We start from the raw sequence: 21,312 nt of genomic DNA on the forward strand, positions 1-21,312 counted from the left end.
GAGACTTTGTGCATAATAAACCCAGTCTATTTATTTTGAAGTTTTATGCCAATGACCTTCCAAACACCCTTTGGAATCTGGTTATGGGTGGACGACTTTCTGGACACTCAAAGTTTTGAAGCCCATTATCCACATGGGGCTTCATCACCACATGCCAACTTTGCAACAAAAATATTTACAAATGAAATGATTTCCCTCTTCCTGTCATTAAAAAAAAAAAAGTTTTCCTAGCTAGGAAGGTGTAAAATTTGCTTTTTGGACTTGAATCAAACATGTACCAACATTTTTTAAACCATATCTTTGCTAGGTGTTTGATATATATTTTCTCATTTTATCCTCAAAAAGCTCTATAAGGTAATATGATTGCCATCTTGTTTTATATCAGGGAACTAAAGGTTAAAAAAAAAAGTCAAATAACTTGCCTGTCCCCAAAATTTTGAGAGGTAGAGGTAGGATTTGAGGTCTGACTCTAAAAGCTGGTCTGTCTTACTATCATGTGCAGTCTTTTATCTTCTGTGCCTCATTTTGCCCTCCCCAAATTCCTGGTTCCCTCCCTGCCCTTTTCTTTGTACCTCGATCAACCAAGGGCAAAGAAAAGAGACACAAACAAGCATTGTAGGGACTGTCTACATATTACTATGTTATTATTGTTCTTAATAAGCATTTGAGGTTCTCTCTGCTAAATAGCAAAAGCTTTCCCTTGTCCTCATTTGCTTCGTCATTCACATTGGATGGCTACTTATGACCACACTTTAACCCAAAAATTTTATCAAACACCTATTACATGAAATGCAGAAGACCAAAGAAGATGGGAAAAACTATTACAACTTGAGAGTAAATTTTTTTTAAAGGGCTTGGTACTAAGAAACTGCCAATCCATATCGGCATTGGCCATTGAAATATTTGAATTATAGACAGTGAGAGACTTTTGTCCAGTACACTGCAACCATTCAACATTATAATCATCTCTTCTGTTTTATGCATTCTCTAGTCAACCAAAGGATTAGTATTAAAACTTTCATTTAAGTAAGTTTTCCCAAGTTCCTTTTCTACTTCCTCTTCAAATTAAATTGCAGGCAGCTGCTTAAAGAGTAATTACACAATGCCAAAGAGTTCGGCCTTTGATTTCCAATTAAAATGGACATGTATCATACTGAAAAAAGCTCATCATTAAAATGCATGCCTTTCATTTGATCTGAATCATAGCTTTTTATGAAAACAAATACCAGCTATTTAAATGAGAAAAGCAAAGAGCTACAGCTATATAGTTAGGTAATCAACAGATCATTTCTTACCTAACTGGAAAACATTTCTGTGGTTTCCTATGAATATCATACTGATTTAGTATTTATACTATTTGGAAACTGAAATGTATAGATTTATAGATTGAGCCATTCCTCACGAATTCCTCATAAATGATCAGTAATGAGCCTGCTTTGAGCATTTCAGAGTTGATGCAGTTTTTTTTTTTTGACTCTGGATCACTTATGTTTCAGCTTTGAAGATTCAAAATAATTAAATAACAAGAATGTAATGAGAGGCTACAGCAATTGATAACTAAGCAATTGAGTTTTAATAAAATAATTTATCTCCTTTTTGCAATTAAGTTTAAAAAAATCCTTATTTGAATTCACAACTTTAATTATACATTTACTTATGGCTGTTCATGTATGAATGATAAACTTCAATGAAAAAAGTAAAAAAAAAATCCTTCTAAATGTAAAAAAAGATGCTTTCATCATTCTAACTCCTTAAGGACAAAACAATAGTCACCCATTTATTGTTTTTTTTCAAAGTGTCATTATATCCAACAGAAGATAAATGCCTTTTATAAATTCTTTCTATATCTTTACCAAATGACAAGCATTTAATATGTATTTGTCGAATGCTTTAGTGGAGAAGCAAATTATAGAAGGATCAAAATTTCTATTTTGCTAAGAATTTTGAAAACAATATGAGTCAAATTTAAAGAACAGTCTTACTTTGGATTTTTAGATTTTTTTACTTTTTTATCCACTTTGTTGATATTATGCATAAGAGATATTTTGAGGATAAAAGCCCACAAATCTAGAAAACATTTTTTCTATAAAACCTTTTATTCTTGTATACTGTGCTGAGGGCATAGTGGTACAATTATTGTTTCCACATGAATGTCACTTTTGGAAAGCAGAAAAGAATGCTAAGAGAAAGTACATGAGGAAAAAATCATTTAAAGCATTAGTTCCCACATCCTGTAATGCTATGTGGCATAGGTATTGCATCATTCGTCAGTACAAGAGACAATGCACAAAGTGACATCAAAGGAAAATTGCTCAAAGGTTTTCCAGCTACATGGATTTATAGTTTCGCAGCTTTGTCTTTCCAGTAAGTGTCGGGTGGTTTGTGGAGTTTTTAGACTAAACACTGTGAGAAAATGAAAACTGAGCCATAGCCAAAATAGTGAAGGGACTGGTGTTGGGTCTCCAACCTCAATTTTTGTACACCTGCCTTCTAACCTCAGGTGAGGCCTGTTGTTCTCCTGCATTAAGTTTTCGCTTTCTGGGAAGGATTTGTTGGCCATTTACATGTGGATTGGTTTTTTGGTGTACTGTGTCTCCCAAGTCATGTATGCCATGCATTATCTGTCATTCCAGAAGAAACGGCTTTGTCCCCCGTGTACGCACACTTCTGTATCAGGCCTCAACAAGCAGGTGAGAGGACGAATCCCCGTGGCATCAGGCCACAAAGGTGGCGCCGGCTCTGACTACATGTCAAGCTGGCTCTGTTGGCTCACGGCTCTCACCTGCATCACAGCCCGGCCGGGAGGGTGGCAGCTGGACTCGAGACTTCTGAGGTGGGGAGCCAGCGCCTGGGAGGAGGTGGCGCCGTGTTGTTTGGGAGAAGAGGGCCCCAGCGGTGGCTTCACAGTTTGGGGGGGCTTGGCTGGCGCTCTGCCTCTAAACAAGCCTGCGAGAAGGCCGTGAGCACCGAGGAAGCCGCACGTTGCCCGCTCCCCAAAGCCGTGACCAGGGGTGGCACCAGATGCCTGCCCAGTTGGAGGAGAGCCTTTGATGCTGGCGAGCTGGAGAGAACGGAAGAAGCGGTTAGTGTGTGGACTTCACAAGGACAGACATTCTTAGAGGACACGTGGGCCAAGCGGAGGGTCCGCAAGGCCGGGTCAGCGCCGGGGCTGGCCGCGCTGCATCCAAAGAGTCTGAGCGGGAGCCCCCTTGAGCGCTCACCCGCATGGCCAGGCCGCGGCCCGAGCAGGCCGGAGCCCCTGCCGCCTCCCCTCCCCTGCCCCAGGCCCCCTGGGCCTCTCGTTTGGATGCCCCTCGAGTACATCACAGTCCACGTTGATGGAACTGATTTTAACAGCCTTTTCTCCAATCTGCTTCTCCTCCTCTGAGCCTTAATTAGAGTAACATCGTTGAGAACGCTGCAGCCTGTGTTAATGAGACAACCGGGCAGGCCGTGTCCACCAGCCGTGCCTGCCCCCTTTTACTAGGGTTTCGGCCGAATAACTGCACCAAGTAGGATCTGCACAGCAGCTTTTTAAAATTATGTCAGTTACCATAAATAATTCCTTTAGGTTTGCCATAGACCCTGCTGCGTCCAGACTCCCCAAGTGGACTCTCCTTTTACTGATGTGTTCATGGGCACCAGCCTGAACGGGTGAATTTTGAAACAAGCATAGAATGCCCCACTCTTTGATCAAGATGGAATCGGGAATCCTCCTAGTTCTCTCTGAATCACATGAATACAGAGGACTTGAGGAGAGTGAAAACTACAATGTAAACCACTATCCGTGTGGGGCAGCAGTGCTCCAAAATGTATTCACCAAATGCAATGAATGTCCCACGATGATGAAGGAGGTTGTTGATATGGGAGGAGTGGGGTGACGGGGGTGGGGGACCTCTTATATTTTTTGAATGTAACATTTAAAAAAAATAGAGTATAAATATAATAATAATACAAGTCCTAGGATGAATAATGTTATATTGCATCGTAGTTGACAAAGATATTTATATTATCTTCAGGTTTTGTCATTTTTGTAAAATCTTGAGGTCTAAGCATTTCTTTATCTCTTCAACAAACCTTCCTTACAACCTACTGTTTGCCTGACATGTATGAAAAGTATAGGAATGTCTTAGGAGGAAATATTCTAGACGACACCTTTCTCCACCTGAGCCCGACAGACACGATCCAATAGATTTTTCTTGTACTTGAATTATGCTTATTGTGATGAATGTCTTACATTTAAGTTCGAGGTCATTTCTAAATACACTGGAATAGTCTGCTTCCTCAGAGTCGGTTCCCAGCTGGACTTGTGGCCTGCACGGCCCTGGGGCCGGGAGGGTGGTGGGGGAAAACCTGGCTAGGGTACGCTCGGCTGTGACCAGGGCAGCCGAGACGGGGGCTGGCGCTGCCTGAGGTGGCTCGGGCCCTCTCCAGGCGCTGAGCTGTGTACTGACCTCTGTAGAAACGGAGCGGTGCCCTGGCCCCGCCCGCCGCCGGCAGGGTTCCTGGAGAACACGGGTTCTGACCGCCCGGCCCGTGCTGGATTTCCGGCCCGCGGGGGCCTGTGCGGTTTCAGGATCCCTCCGGGAACTTGTGCCTTGACTTTCCTCACACGAAAACGTCCCTCACGTGGCCTGATGGCTTTCAGTGGGCTCCGTTTGCTAATAGATGGGAAGCTGTGGTGATGGAGATCCATTGTGCAGGGCCTTCCTTCGGCCGACTGTAAGCCAGAAGCTTATTTCAGTTCATTATTTCAGGGCCATGGGAGGTGTCACTATCTCCCTTCAGGTGTTGCAGACTCAAAGGACTACCCCCATACACGGCAGAGGGTGTGTTTGCAGAAAACGCACCTTCAGAGGCTGACGGTCCATTGAGGGCTGCCCTTAGGAAGCAGCACACAAGCCATCGAACATCTCACTTCTGGTAAAGGCAAGGTGAAGATGCCATTGAACATTTGAAACACACTGAATGTCACCTTCCGTACCAACTCAAGTTTTCCCATGAGTATTTAAGGGTAAAACGTTATTTCTGAATTGCTTACACTTACTCCAGGGTAAAGAACAAATTTTAAAATATCAGTTAAGAAGTTCTCTTCTTTATGATGTAAATTTTAAAACATCTATTTTAACTTCAGAAAATTTTCAGGAATAATGAATGTGTGTACGCCCTCCCTAGATGCTAGCATTTTGCCTTGCTTTCACTCTCTCCCATCTCCCAGGCACACAAAATTTCCCTGTTTTTTAAGAGTGTGAGCCAACTCATTAGAGCTCCATTCCTACTGCTAGAGCGTGATGCTCCAGAAACGAGGGCAGTCCTGTGCAAAACAGTTAGCACTCTTGCAAAAGAGAACATTTTTTCACATTTTAATCTAATACGTGGTGCATATTCAGATTTCCTCAGTGATCCCAGGAAAGCCATGTGTGAGCACGGACGTGGGGGTCTGCTTGTCTGTTTTGTTTTGCATGGAGAATCCAATGAAGGACCATGTGTTGCATTCAGATGCCTTGTCCCTTTGTCTCCTTTAATTTGGAAGAACTGCAGAGTTTTGTCTGTTGTTATTGTTTGTCTTTCATGAGTTGATTTTTTACACAGTCCAAATAGTCTTCAAGAAGAATTAAAACAATTTCTGAAGACAACCTAAAATAATATATTTGAAATGATTGCAAGTTCTCAAATATAACACATGTGATGGTTAGGCTAATGTGTCAACTCCGTCAGGTAATTGTACCCTGTTGTTTGGTCAAGCAAGCACTGGGCTAACTGTAATACAAGGGTATTTATGGACTTTAGTCATCATTGACTTTACTGCAGTGGTAAATCATAGATAGCTGATTAAAATTACATCAATCAGGGAGATAGCCATCCGCAGTGAGTGATGCTTTATCCAATCAGTCGAATGCCTTAAAAGGGGAAGTGATTCCAGCACTGAGTGTGAATTTCCCAGCTTGTCTTTGGACAGCCAACGTCTCTCAGAACTCGTGAAGAACCTTCATTGGACTTCCATTGGAGCTCCTGGTTGCAGCCTGCCTGCACAACCTGGACTTGTGCATCCCCACGGTTGCGTGAGAGGCTCTTATAATATGGCATACTATTGACATATATCTCTTGTTGATTCTGTTTCCCTAGAGAAACCTGACTAATACAACACATTTAAATTATTAATAGATGATTAAGAAATATCATAAATATTCCATACAGTTTTTGTCTTCTTGAGATCTAATATTCATGGAGACAAAAGCCACAGAAGGAAATTGGAATTGACCAATAATTAGATAACTTTGACCTCATATAATGAGAACATCAATATTTTTTTTACTGCTTTTGACTTGGCTGGACGTTTTCAAATGGATTTTACACATTAATCAAATTCATAGAGTTTTGGTTTACTTTTATAGCAAATGTCTCTCTTTGAACCATCAAACCACCACAAGTTTTCTACTTCATTTTCCTGATTTTGGAACAAGTCAGATTAAGAAAAAGATTTCATATTTAAAATCAATCAATCAAACAGACAAATAGCAAAATATACAAGAAGTGACCTCTATTTCAGATATGATTCTGCTCATGATCCTTCCAACATCTTCTTTAAAAACTGTTTTGAATTATGGTCACAACGTTGTGCTGTCATCACACTACCCATCACCTGTAAGTGACCCCGTGTCCACCTATCTATAAGTGTTTCTCTTTGTACTGTCTGAATCTACATTACGCTAAATATGGTTTTATACTGGCGCCCTAACTAGTCATCATCACGTGGGTTTCTTCTTACTTGTCTGTAACCTCCCACTCCAACACTGGGTAAACTGGCTCCCAGCATTCACAGTCCACTTAATCGTTCAATTCCAGTCGACATGGATGGTGGTTTCATAATTGTTAATCTATACCGCCACAGAAAACAACTTCATCAGCTGGACCACAGTCTTTCTACAGTTCCACTTACCTTTAGTTTTAGAGTTTTCATCACACTGTTTTCCTCCCACTCTTTCTAGTGGGGTTATTTCCTAAAATTTTGATACAATTAGGTTCTTTTGTCACATACTGCATTCCATCTTGGGATACTGCAACCTCCTAAATTTTATATATATATATATATATATATATATATAATTTGAATACATTAAAGTTTACTCTTTGTGCTCTGAAGATAATATAAGAGTTTTGTCAAATGCATAATGGAATGTATCCATCATTTAAGGTTTCACTACCCTAAAAAATTATCTGTTCCACCTATTCAACCCTCTGCCATCCCAAAATCTCTGGCAAACTGTTCTTTTACTGTCTCCACAGCTTTGCTCTGTCTAGAATATTCTATAAATGGGATCACACAGTTTCTAGCCTTTTCTGGCTGACTTCTTTCACAGAGCAACAAGCATTTAACATCCACCCATGTTTCCACTTGACTCCACAGCTCTTTTCTTTCTGTATTGAATAGCATTCCATTGTATGCATGCTGCGGTTTGTATAATCACTCACCAATTGAAAGGTGCTTGATTGTTTCCAGGTTGGACAACTGTGAATAAAGTTACATAAATATTTACATGCAGGGTTTCCTGTAAGTCTTCATACCAGTCGGTAAAACCTAGGAGTGTGACTATTGGATCTCAGGTTATGCCAGGGTTTAGGTGAAAAAGGCTCTGCCAGCCTTCCAACATGCCTGCCCCATTCTGCATTCTCTCCAGCCATGAGGAGTGTTCCTGCTGCTCTGAATCATCCCCAGCAATTGCTGCTGTCATATACTTTGGAATTTAGCTTCTCTTCTAATAAGTATGTAGTAGTTTCTTCATTGTTTCAATTTGAAGTTGCCTAATGACACGTAATGTTGAGTATTGTTTCCTGTACTTATTCCCATACGGGTACCTGCTTTGGTGAGGTGTCCATTTGGATCTTTTGGCTATTATTTTATTGGGTTGCTTGCTCTCTTTTTTTTTTTGAACTTTAAGTGTTGTTTGTATATACATGCCTTTTTAATATTTTCAGTATTTTCAAATATTTTCTCCCAGATTTTGGCTTTTCTTTTCATTCTCTTAACGTTTATTTCACAGAGCAGATTTTTAAAATTTTAATGACGTCCAAATAATCAGGTTTTTTCTTTCATGGCTCATAATATTGGTGTTGTATTTAAAAATTCATTTTGAACCCAAGGTCATGTAGATTTCTTCCATGGTTTCCTGAAGAAGTTTCAGAGTTGCATTTAATGATTACGTAGGTCTGTGATCCAAGCTGAGTTCATTTCTGCGTAAGGTGTGAGGCCTGTGTCTAACTCCACTTATTTTTAGCTTTGCATGTAAATGTCCAAATGTTCTGGCACCATTTGTTGAAAAGACTACTCTCTCTCCTCTGAATTGCTTTGCAATTTTGTCAAAAATTTGTTAATGTTTTTTTCCTTAATTTGCTTACTATGATGAATTATGTTAATGAGGTTTCTAATATTGAACCACTCTTGCATGTCTTACTTTCTCATGGTGGACTTCTTTTAAAAATGCTGTTGCATTCTGCCTGTTAATATTTTATTTAAAATTTCTGTATTGATATTCATAAGTGAAACTGGTCTGCAGTTTTTTTTGTACAACTACTTTGTCGAAGAGTTTCTGGCATGCTTTCATTTTCTCTAGTGATATTATTTTGCTCTTAATTTTTTCTTTTCTGTATAATAACTTTGCATGAGAATTGACGGATCATTTTCTTAAGTGAAATGAGATTTACTCTACTTTTAGGTCAGAGAATGGCATTGTGACATCTTTCTAGCTTCACAGCTTCAAAGCTCCCTCCATTCCTCTTTTCTTCCCTTTTTTTCCGTGGGTTTCGAGATGTTATGAGCGATATGGACTTCAGAGCTCTTTCTCTGCTCCCTCCTTCCTTTCATCTGTGTCGAGTTTCACGGTGGAGGAGTTTTTTGGTTTTGCCCTGACCTGGAGACAATTTCAGTACCATTAGAACTAGTTCACTTAGAGTTTGGCATCTATGCGAATGGGTAAAAGTAATGGAATATCATGTGAGAAATAACACAGGCGAGTACAAAATACTCCAGAGGAACAAGATTAGGCTTCACAGAAGTGGCAGTTTTTGAGAAGAGCTTATTTAATGCACTTTCAAACCCATTATGGAGGGATATGAAGTGAGGTAGCACTAGATATTTTGAAGAGCAGCATTTTAAAATATTGTAGCAAATGAAAACATAGTCATTCTTCTACAGATCTCTATTAAAGCTAATAAAAATCTGGAGAAGAATGAGAAAGTAACAGCATAAATTCTTGCCTTTGCCTTAGCTTTAGGTTTGGATTCATAAGAATCTGTGCTTTGTAAAGCTGTTGACAGTGGGGCATCGTTTCCTTAATGGAGGTCATATTGAAATGGAATGCATGCAAAGTGAAAGGATTTTCTAAAAGAGGAAGAAATCTAAGGAGCAAGTATAATGCTTAGCATGTCAAAAATTAAATCATTATTTTCAAAATGTCTTCATATGTACTGGTCTTTGATATCACACCTTGTGAGAGGCAGAATGACTTGCCAGGATTTATCCCAGTGTTTATAATTCATAGCTGCCTTTCAGTGAATCTTCAATCTATTTTCTTTTACTTGGTTGCTTGAGTTTCTTAATCAGTGCTTAGGAAAGTCTGCATAAATAAACTGTTTACAAATCCAAACATTTATGCAAATTAAATGTTTAAAAAGATGTATTAATAATAAATTATAACTGATATCAAAATTTTCAGAATATGTGCCCTTGGGTAAAAACATGGAAGACTTTCTGCTCAAAGAGCATGAACTAACCACTAAGACAAGTCCATCTATTATTTACATAATATCGTTTTATTTAACAATGCCCTGATTATGTGCTGTCAACCCCAGGGAACTGGATGTAATGGTGCTTCTGTATCATTAAAGAGATTATACATTTAGAACCTATCGAACATCTGAGTCATTAGGCTTGTAGAATACTAGAGATGTGCTGGATTTTGTGGCTGACTCCTCACTAAATTAATTTCTAGCTGTACTTTTGCAAGTTTTTACAGTAATATATGGTAGCATAGTTACTTGTAAACTTTTCATAGGTAGGGTGACTAATCTGTCATCAAACCAAGGACACATTGGAGAGTGGAATGCAGGATGCCAGAGTCGACCCCTGATATGCGGTCATCTAAGACTCCTGTGGCCAAACAAGGATGGACAAGACCACGCCGTGGCTGTGCCATGGTCCTAACTCTCAAACGCATCTGTAATAGAGCTGTGTGCAAAGGACGTCTACTAGTCATTCTTAACTGCTTCTTAGGAAACATGGGAGCTGAGGCCAGTTACAAATCTATTTTGTAAAGATCAAGTTTTTCACGGGATGAAAGGAATTCCCTTAAATACAACTTGAAAATCAAAATAATAAAAATATGAATGATTGATACAAAACTGGTCCACACCAGAGGATGGTCCTTGGAGCAGTGGGGATAATGAAATACAAGTGCATGGGTCTTCCTTCGTGAAGGTGCTCTAGATTCTAAGTTAAAACTAAAAAATAAAATTGTGAGATGCTTTTCCCCTTAGAAAGTGAATCTAATTGAATAAGAGGCTCTTGTAGTGAATAGTGAGCTCATGGTTTCAGTTAAATGCTTTTTGGATTTTAAAGGACTAAATAATAATCTGAAAATGGATTTAAGCCAATAAAATAATTTTTTGGCTCATGTTCTGAAGCTTCACAGACCCAGTTTTATTCAAGGCTCAGATACTGTCTTTCAGGTTGGCTTTCTCTTTCCGTCCCTCCACTCTGCTTTGTGCTGTGCTTCCATCATCAGACAGGCAAGGCTGTATCAGTGACCAATAGTCAAACTGACTCCACCCTATACCCTTCCAAGTTCAAGTGCGGGTGCAGAGTGTGCCCACGTCCAGGAAAGTCCAAGTAAAAGATACTGAATTGAGAGTTAAAACTTCCCATTTTAACCATTTCAAGTGTATATCTCAGTGGTATTGACTACATTCCCCATGTTGTACTACATCTCCGCCATCCGTTACCAAAATGTTTTCATGACCCCAAACAAAACCTCTGTACCTGTTAAGCCAAAGCTCCCCCTTCTCCCCTCATCCTGGCCCCTGGTAACTGCCTCTTTGATTTTTCTTTCTAGATTGAGTTTTACTGGTTTTGATTGGCCCAACCTGGGCCATGTGCTGGGCCCTGGATGATCAATGGACAGTGCCATGGAGGTGAGGTGCCCTGATTGTCCTGGCCCGGGCCAGTCACCCACCTGGAGAGTTCAGGATGGGTTGGTCCCGCCCAGCCTTGGAGTGTGAGCCAGTAAAGGAGAGCGTGGACTGCTCATCTGAGGGGCCAGGGGGAGCAGACTCTGCTAGGATGATGCAGCAGTGATGCTTCCTTCCTAATGTTTCAAGAGGACATGCTTTGCGGTAGGACTTGTTTGAAAGGCGGTTCTTAAAACCCTATTTGGCCCTTATCAGAGGAAGCATATGTATATGGAAAGCCTCCATGTGCAAACGTGCCCGGCCTCGAAGAGCTGGTTCTCCTGGTCCCACGACGCTACCAGTGAAGGCTGCGTGGTCCTGGTGGTGGTGGCAGATCCCCACTGCCCCTCCCCTGACCTTGGTCCTTGACCTTCTCGGCAGCGTTCCGCACGGTGGCCTTGGGGTTTTCTCCCCTTCGATGCTGTCATCCCACAGGGTTCCAATTTCCCTTTTCCATTTTCTGACCCTCTCTCCCTCTTCTGTTTGGCTTCTTTTCCTCTTCCAGACTCTAAATGGGCCACAAGACTCAGTTGCTCCTTGCTCTCCCCCTTCCCTCAGCACGGAACCAGCTCTCCCAGGGCCCGTCACCTCTACCTGAATTCTCAATCTACCTGAATTCCATCTGATTTTACTGCCCATTCCCACATCCTCTGTTGAACATTTCCATTTCGATGTGTCATATTCACCTCATATTTAAAATCCAAATTCCTTTTCTCTTCAAATGAGTTGCACACCAAATCCTGTCTCCAAGCCTCAAAACACCGGAAAACAAGTCCTCTTTCACTGCCAGTAGTTAGTACCAAATCACCTTGGAGTTAATCTGGACTTTTCTTTCACTTCCGTTACATTATTTCTTTTCCAATTGTCCCATTCTAGTCTAATTCCCAATTCCTTCAAGCTTAGATCCTTGAACCTGTTGTTTCTGTCCATAGTATCTTTTTTCCTCTTATCTAATTTACACCTTGTACTCTCACTTCTTTTCCTAAAATCTGCTTCTCGTGAATCTGTTGTCTGCTCCTCATACCGCTGATAAATATTTGTTCCTTATAGGATAATTTCCAAACTCCTTACCCTGCCCTGCCCTGCACGATCTGGTCAGCACCTGTTTTAAACCTCCCCTTGGCCTCCAGGCCGTGCCTCATCTCACGCAGCCCCTCCTGCTTACGTTGCCCGGGCTCTCCGTCCACCTCTCACGTCCCACTACCCAGGCCTCCTCTCCTCCCTGAAGTGGCAGTCAAGCCTTCATAGAGCCGGCTCTGCGCCCCGCCCTGGGGCCTGGGGTGGCTGAGGAGCTGGGCAGCTGGGCACAGCAGGCCACCACGCCTGAGGGCTCAGCGTCCTCAAAGGCGAGAGGCCAGCACCCAAACCAAGCAGGAGAGGAACCTCAGGGAGCTGTGGTCACTCTCTCCAGTGCAGCCCTTCACAGTCAGGTGAGGCTCCCTGGAGGGCTCAGACACTTGGCTTCCCCTGTGTACCTGGCCGTTTCCAGGTATGATTTACCAGGGGCTGGGGAAGCTGGACAGGACTTCCTGAAACCAGCAGCCTTCTTCCCATCCAGGCCCAACTCTTATTCCACCCGCTCTGCCTTCCGGCGTCTTTCGTTCTCTAACCAGCACTTGGCCCGCCTTCGCCCTACAAGCAAGCTCTACCTTTGAGGCTCTTTCTTTCTTGGTGAGTAGGTCTCACTTCTCACCTCTGCTGTGAGCTCCTGAAGGACACTTCCTTGTGTCCCCTTCTCCACTGCCCTGTTCACGTAAAGTACCCATTAATACTTGCTGATTTCATCTTTTTGAACTCATGGGTGGTGGTCATCTCCACAAACTTCACTTCTCTGAAATTTTGTCATAGCCTCTGTTACCTTACCCATGTGCAGGGTGTCCTCCTCTCTAACTTTTACATTTGTAAATTACAAATCAGGTCCCTAGCGCTTGGTTGGGTCATCCTCCCTTCTATGATGATCTATTCTTTTGTTCATCTGGAATGGGATTTTTCTTTTCAAAAAGGGCCGAGTGGGAGGATTTGCAAATTGTAATGAACACAAATGCTGTGCTGCTTCAACTGCAAATCAGTGGCCATCTGTCCCGTGTTCTCAGCCAACCCAGGGAAACACTCCTGCTGAAATCCTGGATTCCAAGGCCTTTGCAGTGCCTTTGACCAGATTTTCTTTCTAAATTGCTCTAGCATTCATCACTGTAGTTCTTGCCACATAAATATATGTATTTTGCTATTTCAAAAGGGAAAGTAAACATATCATATTTTACATAGCTACAGTAACACTTCAACTGAAAAGGAAAATGTAACTTGGTTGAAAGGGAGATGGACTATGTGTGTTTCATTTTGAATCTTCCTTACAACTATATGTGCAAACTTAATTTTATTGGGTAAATACAGATCCACAATTCCTTAACTGCAATCTCAAAATCTAAAATGCTCCGAGAAATCAAGGTTTAATAAATCTTTGGCAGCTAAGCCTTCATGGAATTGCTGTGAAGCTAGTTATAATCTGTATTCTACATGGTTTTTTTGATTACGAAACACTATCCCAGGCCCAACTGGGTGCTATATAATATGAAAAAATTCTTATTTCTGATATACATCTGCCCACTCAAGAGACTTAGTAGAGGAACTGTGGACCTTTAATATATAAATGTGGTTTTAACAACTAAAAAATTATGGAATAATATTAAATAAATAGTAAAATATTCAGGTCTTCAACCCTAATCTACTTATTAGATGGAGCAATCTTTAACCCTTTTTTGTGTGTGTTCAGTTGAGTTACCACTGTAAATGCAAATAAATATGTTTATACATTTTTTTTTAAGATTTATTTATTTTATTTATTTCTCTCCCCTTCCCCACTCCTGCCCCAGTTGTCTGTCCTCTGTGTCTATTTGTTGCGTGTTCTTCTTTGTCCACATCTGTTGTTGTCAGCGGCACAGGAATCTGTGTTTCTTTTTGTTGCGTCATCTTGCTGTCAGCTCTCCGTGTGTGGGGGGCCATTCCTGGGCAGGCTGTACTTTCTTTCACGCTGGGCAGCTCTCCTTACGGGGTGCACTCCTTGCACGTGGGGCTCCCCTATGTGGGGACACCCCTGTGTAGTGGCAGGGCACTCCTTGCGCGCATCAGCACTGCGCATGGGCCAGCTCCACACGGGTCAAGGAGGCCCGGGGTTTGTACCGCGGACCTCCCATGTGGTAGACAGACGCCCTAACCACTGGGCCAAGTCTGCTTCCCTGCTTAATAATTTTTATTTCTTGATTTCATATCACATACAATGACTTACTTTTATAAAAGTTGAGGCATGTGTTGCACCTATGTCAGCTCCCACTTAAAACGTTAAATATTTAACCCTTTATTTCTAAATCCATCAACTGTATCTAGTAACTCTAGACATCCACAAAATAAAGTGATGAAATTTGTGTCCCTTATGCTTTATTCTTCACCTGTTCTCCTTCACCAACCTCTCACAGTGTCTATCATTACTCTTTTTTAAAAAATGTATCAAGATCAGAACATTTGCATTTTTAAGCAAACTTTTCCTTTGGTTATAAATTACATCTAAAATAGAAGATGAGTAATGACACAAATCCTATTATGAATATGTAAAAACACTTTCCAATAACTGTGTAATGTCCAGAGGGCCCTTCTGGAACATTGAGAGTTCTGAAACCAGATGGACTCCCTTTCCTTCTCTCTTCTTCCTACTGTCTATCAACTGCCCCCCAAACCATGATGTTCAATATTATTCTATTTATCTATGGATTATTATTGTCTTATAAAAATGCTGGGGCATTTTTCCATCACTTTCTAATTACCTTTCATGTAATGGAAAAAATAAATGTAAATAAGACCATCCACCTTTTTATATCATTTTATTGTTTGAATAGAGTTTGAAATAAGTTCTCAATTGTAGTGAATTTTGTAGTGAGATTTTCTCTGTTTCCTGGGTCTCATGTCTACCTACTTTTTGGAGTCTTTGGGGGGGAGCCTGGGGGGGGTGGGCCTTGAACACATACTGATTTTTTTTTTCAAATGGAAAAGGTAACTTATCTAAAATCTCTCATGTCTGAAATTGACTTTATTTGGCCACAATAATAATTCAGCTGGGCATCAAATTGTAATTTCCAAATCATTCCCCCCATGACATATAACAGAGATTCCCATTTCATTTTTAAACATCTTCTCTTGTTTTGGCATATTAGAATCAAACTGTTGAAAGCTGAAGATAAAGAGAGAATTCTGAAAGCTGTAGGAGAAAAGCAACAAGTCACATATAAGGAAGTCTCAAGATTAAGTGCTGATTTCTCATTGGAAACCATGGAGGTAAGAAGGCGGTGGGAAGACATTTAAAGTGCTGGAAGCAAAATTTACCGATCAAGAATTCTATATCTGGCAAAACAGTCTTTCAAAAATGAGGGAATGGTTCAGACTTTCTCAGAGAAGCAAAGTGGAGGGACTTCATACTCTCTACACTGAACCTGCAAGAAATGCTAAAGGGAGTCCTGCAGGTGAAAGGAAAGGACGTCAGAGAATTGACTGAAGTCACATGAAAAAATAAAATATCTGGCAAAGATATTGATATGTTTACGTATAAATACCTGTATTTTGTATTTGTATTAGTCAGTGTTTTCTAGGAAAACAGAATTAACAGAATTCCGTCAATAGTATGCAATTTTATAAAAGTCTCTCACGTGACCATGGAGATGCGCAAATCCAGTTCTGCAGGCTGCAAACTAGGGCTCTGATGAAAGTCCAGTGAAGGCCCTTGATGAGTTTCCTGGAGATGATGGTTGTCCAAAGACCAGCTGGGGAGTTCTCTGAATGCTGAAATCATTTTCCCTTTTAAGGTATTCAACTGATTGGATAAAACATCACTGTTGCTGATGGCAATCTCCCTAATTGATGCAGATGTAATCAGCTGTCTATACAGTAAAGTCACGGGTGGCTAAAGTCCATAAATGTCCTCGTATTGCAATTAGCCCAGTGCTTGTTTGACCAAACAACTGGGAACAATTACCTGGCCGAGGGGACCATTCGCGTAACCATCACAGTATTTTTGATTTGTAAATCCAGTTTTTACTTTCTACAGAATCTAAAAGGCAAATGCATAAGATATAATGATAAACCAGTGGCTTTAGACTCATAATGTATAAATATGTGATGTATGACAAGAACTGCATAAAGGTGGGCTCAGAGGATGGAGGGATATAGGAATATAATTTATGTATGCTTTCAAAATTAAGTGGGTGTCAAAGCAAACCAGATTATTATACATTCGAGAAGTTGAACTTAAACCCCATTGTAACCTTAAAGAGAATAGAAAACATTGGAAACTCATTAAGACAGACGTAGAGTCCAGATTACCAGGGGTGGGAAGCAGGAGCAGTGGGCAGTTAATGCAGAATGAGTGTAGGTCTTCTGATTTGGGTGAAGGGGAGATCCAGTCATGGATGGTGGTGAGGTACTGCAGCATTGTAAAAGTAACTAATCCCTCTGAATGGTATGCTTGGCAGGGGTTAGGATGAAAAGAATTACGTTGTATATGTATTTCCAAGAAAGAAAAGAAAAGGAAGGAAAGGAAAGAAGGGAAGGAAGGGAAGGAAGGAAGGAAGAGAGGAAGGGAGGGAGGAAGGAAGGCAGGCAGGCGATAATGACAATCGAATGCGCTACATGATGCTGGATGAGCTCTGGAAAGGGAGGAGAAAAGGCTCCAAGGGACTACATGAGGCTCTTGCTTCCATCTGGGGTTCACGCAGGAGAACCCAGGGACACCCAGCCAGGAAGTTCAGAGGGAAGAGCGGAGGCCGGCCCCAGCTCCCTGCGGGAACGAGCCCGGCTGGCTGCCTGCCTCGCGGGGACCGGAGAAGCGTGGCCTCGGGGCTCAGGAGCCGGGGCGCCAGCTCTCGGGGCCACGAGGGCTTGTCCAGGGGCAGCACTGCGCCGGGTGCTGCCGCGAGCCAGCTGTCTGGAGCCAGAGCCCCCGGCCAGCCCCCAGCTCTGCTGCTGCTTCACGAAGTCACCGTAACCAGGCGAGGGAAGGAGGGAAGCCACAGCCGGCAGAATGGACAAGGCCCCAGAGGGCTCCTGGCACGCCAGCAGGTGTTGAACGGAGAGAGGCCTTTGATCCAGAGCGCCCAGAACACTGAGAACACAGGAGTCCACTTCTGTAGCCCCGTAGGAATGGGGACCCGGCAAGGAAACTGAGTTGTTAGCACAACCAAAAGGGTCCCGGTTTTGAATTTGACTGAAGATAGTTTTATTCTTACCTGTGGCATAAAAATAGATTCATGCTTCCTTAACTTTGATGTCAGAAGTGATTCCATTTTCCTTTGTCATGTATTTTATTGTTGGGAAATCAAAAGCCTATCAAAGGAAATTTAGTTCAAACATATTTAAAATTGCAGTCTACTTCAGTGCTTACCAAACTCTCTACTGTGCATGCATGAATAAACCAGGGCTCAGCAGGCCGGGGACGGAGCTGGGTAATCTGCATTTCCACCAAGTTCCTGGGTGAGGGCAGTGCTGCTGATACAGAGACCATAGTATCAAAGGGTCTACTTGATAAGTTAGAAAATGAAGTTAGAGCTAAAATGCTTCTAGAAATACCTATTATTTTCTTTCCAAGGAAACTGAATGCAGAATGCTTGCATTGGAAATTTGTGGAATAGTGTTACATAAATATATAAGTAGTGTTCCATGAATTTATTCATCCATTATTTCCACCTCCTTTTGTCAGGCTCACTTGTGCCCTATATTTATTACGGATACATTTTATTGGATTATTTACGATCGTCAGTATTGAGACAGAGCCTTCTACTTAGGAGGTTCTCAAAAAGTGCTAACTACATTATCATGAGCCCAGGAATAGTGTATATGTAAATAAAATGTAACTTCTATCCAATTATTGAGTATAAACATGTTCCATCTTAGAGTATTTTAAATTTTGTTGTAATTCTGTCCTGGATATTACATATCTTTTTAATAAGCATCCATATATTCAACTCTATTCATTTTAACAAACATTAGTAAACATCCATTATACCTGTGTATTAATTTGAGGCTGAGAGAGTATGCAAAGAAATAGCATAATCCCTGCCAGTCCTCCCAATTTCTTAGGACCTCTCTGAGGAAGAAGGGACTTGCAGATAGGGGTTACATAACAAATAAAGAGAAATAAATGCTCGACCATCAAATGGAGAGTAAGAACAAAAATCAACTGCTACCAGGGACGCATGGCCCATCACTGTGCAGCTCCAGCAGGCTCTCCTAATGTAGCACAGTTCTATTGTTAGATAACCCAGATAGAGACTTATTATTTCTTCCAAATCCCAGCATTCTACTTGCCATTGCAGGTTAAATCAATAAATATTATGGGATTTGAAGAAGGGAGCAATCGATAGAGGCTAAAAGGAAGATTTCTTGCAGGAAGACATTGGGGTTTGAAGAATACAAAGGCTGTTGATAGAAGTGAGCTCATTCTGTAGGAACAACACAGCAATTGGATTCATTCTACAAGAACAACACAGCAATCAGACATGTTTTTATGTAGTTCGTTAAATACTGTTGTCCCGTGTGTGTGTCCTTTCAACACAGTTTTACTGTCTAAACAATGTGGCAGGTGCATCACACAATAGACTCTGGACCAGAAGATCTTATTTTTATTTTATTGCTTGCGCCTCCTCCTCCCTGTGGGATCTGCTACTAAAACCTGGCATTTTCCTCTTGTATGTATGGCAACACCAAAATGCTGTTTTGACTTTATCAACTCCGGTCTTCTCTTATTGATGAAAAAATAAAACAAAACCAAAGGAAACCTCTGTTAAAGCCTTGAAAAGAGGTAACTAAAGGATGAGACTACTGGACACAATTTGAATGTAGAAAATATTAGCAAACACTTTCTCTAGAATTCTTTGTTCACAGCATCCTTAACTTCCCCCAACTCCAAGCATCATTATTTAAAACTCATACTCCTCTTAAAATCCTGGATTTCATTCACATTGACAAATTAAGGTAAAAAAAAGAACAAAGAGCACCATGGGACTTAAGATTTAGATGCAATTTAGTGCAAATGGAAAGCCAGGGAGAGAGAGGTAATAAATTGATGTAATAATGTTGTCTTCAATTTGTCCCTTTACTCATACATATTGTTTGCAGTTTTAATTCAAAAGGATTTGTTGTGCTTTCTAGACATCTTTCATCCTGGTGGCATAATTAGTTAGATGCATTGATCAGAGGCAGTTTAGCATAGTGCTCAATAAACACGTGTCAACTCTACCTTTTTAACATTTTGTTCTGAACACCAATTATAATATTGAGTATTTGCAATACAAGTTTCTTATTGTCACCACGACTGATTTTTTTTCCCTTTTTAAAATTGTATGTTCAAACTGGTTGTAGGTATAAATCATGATAATCCAGGTTGAGGCTTTATCCATGTGTAGGATTCTGTGCTCACTGCTGTGATCGGGCTTTTCATTCAGCATTCTTTCAGATGAAGCTGGCTTATGCTAAGTATGCAAAAATCTATAGGAAAAATCATTGACGTGGAAGGGGCATGCAGTCACACCGAACCGATATTCCACTGTCCCCTTCCTATGTAGCATTTGATATCTAAGGTAGGTTTTGAGATGAGACTCCTCTGTCTAGTATTTGTAATTATTATTATTTTGCTTTTAGGTCATTTGGTGTATTGGCATGTTTTTTAGAAATTATGTAATTTTTTTTCATATAATCAACTTTATTTTATACTAAGAAAAATCCATTCTGCTTTTGTATAAGGAACTATTTCAATGGAACTTCCCACACACTCTCATTTCAGGAGAGAATACACGTTTTGAAGCTTAAAAGCCGTGACCATGACCGCTCACACCTTTACAAGAGCATGACCGATCGTGGACTCTGCCAGCCTTCCTGATTCCTGCTCATCGAGCTAGGTAACTTGCTGAGGTGGCCTCCCAGGTGGGCCCCCAGCTCGGGTCGCCAGCAGCTTTACCCCCACCCCTGACCTTCCCCTGGAGCTACGCCTGCTTCCCCGAAATGCAACCTGCTCGGTTCAGAAAAGCAACAACTGGTACCCCCGGTAGAAAGAAGACGATAGCCTCTCGGTGCTCCCACCTGCCTCTGGTTTCTTGCCGGTGTTTCTACCTTCTCACTTGGACCAGCACTGAGCCTGCTGCCCCCCCTGCCTCTTCCTGGATCTGGAGGCAGAACCACCCAATCGCCCCAGCAGGACTGGCACCCCTGCTGGACGGGTCCTCACGGACTCCCCCCTGGCCTGCGTCAGAGGCAGAGCTGGTCCATCGTTCACACGACGGTGCAGACCAGAGCCCGCCGCCCCAGCGAGGTCGCCCCTCGAAGGCAGCGTTCTCACCTGTCGCTTCCTAACAGGGAAGCATCTGGGAAGGGACAGGGGCCTCCCTTCTGGTCCTGCTCTGAAGCCGGCAGCTCCGGCCACACTGTCCTGCTGGAAACAGGACAGTGGTAGCAGTGGACAGCTCTGACACCCTGCGCAGGAGGGAAAGTACTTCTGTAGTCAGCTGGCAGTGGTTCCGCGTGCACTTACTGTCATTTGCTGATACGCCACCTGACCGGGATCCTGCTTTAGTGCATGTCTACAGTCGAGAAAGCTCAGGAGCTGAGGGTAAAGAGCCGTTTTGCGGGTGGTGAGGGCTTAATCCAGCAGCTCTGACTCGGAATCTCCCTCCTGCCCACTCCGCCTCGGTGTTTATTTGCACAGAGAATAAAAGACACACTTGGCCTTGAAACCAGTCTGTGCCTCTTCATTGACTAAACTTGTTGATAAAGGAGCTGGAGATTTTCAAAATTACTTAAAATTGATGTCCAGCATAACAGATTCCCAGAAGTTCCCCGAAATGACATTTGTTCAAACATATTTCATGTTTGCAGATCTCTAGAGGGAATTCATTTATGCCATTAGCTATGAAGCCCCTATTCGTTATAAAATCCAGTCCTAACCCCTGAGAAGAGAGAACCGCGCGCTCGCGGCTCTGGGTTCCCATGGTAACAGGCATCTCAGCTCTTGCAGCACCCTACCTGTCCAGGCCACGTAAAGGGAGAAGGCTTACAGCA

At 41.8% G+C, this 21,312-nt stretch overlaps 1 long non-coding RNA gene across 1 annotated transcript; it reads left to right on the forward strand.

Moving 5' to 3' along the window:
- Positions 1 to 7,608: 7,608 nt before the first annotated feature.
- Positions 7,609 to 20,987, forward strand: LOC131273722 (uncharacterized). The gene is made up of 2 exons (XR_009180998.1): positions 7,609 to 7,764; positions 20,042 to 20,987. It is a non-coding gene; the product is annotated as an uncharacterized lncRNA (long non-coding RNA).
- The last annotated feature ends 325 nt before the right edge of the window (positions 20,988 to 21,312 follow it).

This window comes from Dasypus novemcinctus, chromosome 16 (assembly GCF_030445035.2).
Source record: "Dasypus novemcinctus isolate mDasNov1 chromosome 16, mDasNov1.1.hap2, whole genome shotgun sequence".
NCBI classification, from domain to species: domain Eukaryota; kingdom Metazoa; phylum Chordata; class Mammalia; order Cingulata; family Dasypodidae; genus Dasypus; species Dasypus novemcinctus.